The following is a 2,233-nucleotide window of genomic DNA, read 5'->3' as shown; positions in this document are numbered from 1 at the left end:
GAGTAATGCAGCTGTGATGGCCACTGGGCTTCCTGTCTGTGGGGATGCTCTCATCGCTTCCTTTTTCCACCTACAAATACACACTGCAATGCTCCTCCTTTGAAGTACTCATCTTCAGGGGGCGCCACACAGCCCTCCCGTGCAGTGCTCTTGTTGGTGCCCTCCCTGCCCCCTGTCACTTGCTGAGCCCCTGCTCTCCCTGCAGTTCCTCAGACCTTCTTTCCTCCAGGAAGCCTCTGTGACGTACAGGACTGGTCTGGTGCTCCCCAGCTTTGTGGGCCGGTCCCGCACAGCACATTGCTATTGGGTTATAATTGCCTTGGCGGGTCTGGCCTCCCCACCCAGAGAAATGTGCAGTGCGCTTGTGTGTTTCCAAACAGCGGGGAAAGGGACTGACAACGAATCGTGCCATTCGGCTGGTTTTTTGAATTGGGAAATACATACAGGAGTAGTCGGGTGAGACCATGAAGCCAGTTTTATCGCTGACACATTCGTCTTAAGGACAGTGACTGGGCTCAAAGGCGAGATGAGCTTCCTGTCCTTTCCCTCCCGGATTGAAATCACCCTTCTCAGCACAGCAATAAAGCAGGTTGCCGGATCTCAGACACAGAGACGGATGGAAGAAAAGACGTGCCTGATCTGCAGGAGGTACTAAAAAGCAAAAAACAAATCCAGAAAACAAAACAAGTAAAAAACCAAAACGAATATAGACTGGGATCTCACGTCTGTTTGATGTCTTTTCCGTTCTTCTTCTTCTTCTTCTTTTTTTTTTTAATCTGACTTGTTTTTAATTAAGTATTATGGTCACATCCAAATTTGTGCTCACGCTGTTCCTTTCTTCCTTTAATCCTTCTAATGAGCTGACAGGAAGCACCACTACCAATCACACCACACACAGCAGTAGTTTTAGTCTTGTGTTTCTGAATAGCCGTTTGAGTACTACCCTAAACAATAACTCAGTCTGACCTAAAGAATTCAAAAGTAAAGTCGAACTTGCTATCATATCATGCTAACTCTTAAAAGTATCTGAATTTACAGATCAACTATAAAATGTGAGACATGTTAAATATTCTTTATTTGGCATTATGCATACACCACACTAAAATGTCTTTCAATAAGTAAAAGGCAACACTTTTTAGATACAGGGCATTCTAATTATATTGGTATAGTCAAGACTAAAAAATATAGACCTCTCTTTCTTGTCTTCAACTACTCCCTCTAGCAGGCCAAGAAACTCAAACTGAAACAGTCTTGCTTGGTTTTGAGACAATGGAAGATTCTCCCAGTATTTAAATATAGTCACATAAGCAGTTATATAAATCTAAATATAAAACCAACCTTCAGTAGTTTTGAGATGACATTCTCAATCTTCGTGAAAAGTGGAACATTACTAACCAGGTACAACCATATATTTAGAAGGGAAAACAGTGATAGTATTTACTGAACTGGAATTTATCAAACCTTGAAGAAAAAAAAAGATATCCATTTAACTACAAAAATTTTATTTAAGTCAGGACTGTCCAACAAAAATATTGTCAGCCACTCATGATCTGAATTCTGGTGTAAGAGATCTATTAAATTATGGTACGCATACAAAAGCCATGAGACATTTCTGTTCTGTAATAAATAAAGCAGTGACTATTACTCATTAGGAGCCTTTTTGAGGTAAGCTATTAAGTCTGCCCTTTCTCCTTGCTTCTTGGTGCCAGCAAAGATCATTTTTGTTCCAGGGATGTACTTCTTGGGATTCTCCAAATACTCCATCAATGTGTCCTCTTCCCAGGTGAAACCTTCGTTCTTGTCGGCATCTGTGCAAGAGAATCCAGCAGCCTGACCTATCTTCCCACCCAACGAGACCACGGAGCTTCGGCCTGGTTTTGTGCTTGCCTCCCTCCTCCACAGTGTGGCACTGGGCACACTTCTGTACAAAAATTTTCTTGTCATTCTCAACATCATCCATTCTTAAACCTGCTGCAGTTTCTGCACCAGGTGATCACTGCTCTTCCCTCATTACCACAAGAGAAGTTCCAGTTCAGAAGCCTGACATCGTGCTCTCTGCTCTGTTTTTTTTTTTTTTTTGTGGAACCAGGGATTGAACTCAGGCCCTTGCGCTTGCCAGGGAAGCACATATTCCACTGAGCCATCTCCCCAGCCCTCTACTCTGTTCTTAAAATGACCAGGTTGTCACTGTTTTCTTTGAGAGTGGAATCAGTGAGGAAGGGTGCAGAGGAAG

The 2,233-nt window shown here is 42.8% G+C and overlaps 1 pseudogene; it reads right to left on the bottom strand.

The window, feature by feature from the left end:
• Window positions 1-1,641: 1,641 nt before the first annotated feature.
• LOC105741018 lies at window positions 1,642-1,960 on the bottom strand (annotated as a pseudogene).
• Window positions 1,961-2,233: the final 273 nt, after the last annotated feature.

The sequence above is a fragment of the Octodon degus genome, unplaced genomic scaffold, assembly GCF_000260255.1.
Source record: "Octodon degus isolate 3935 unplaced genomic scaffold, OctDeg1.0 scaffold00266, whole genome shotgun sequence".
Classification (NCBI taxonomy): domain Eukaryota; kingdom Metazoa; phylum Chordata; class Mammalia; order Rodentia; family Octodontidae; genus Octodon; species Octodon degus.
Note: the sequence above shows the minus strand (reverse complement) of the source record. Positions and strands in the feature narration are given on the sequence as shown.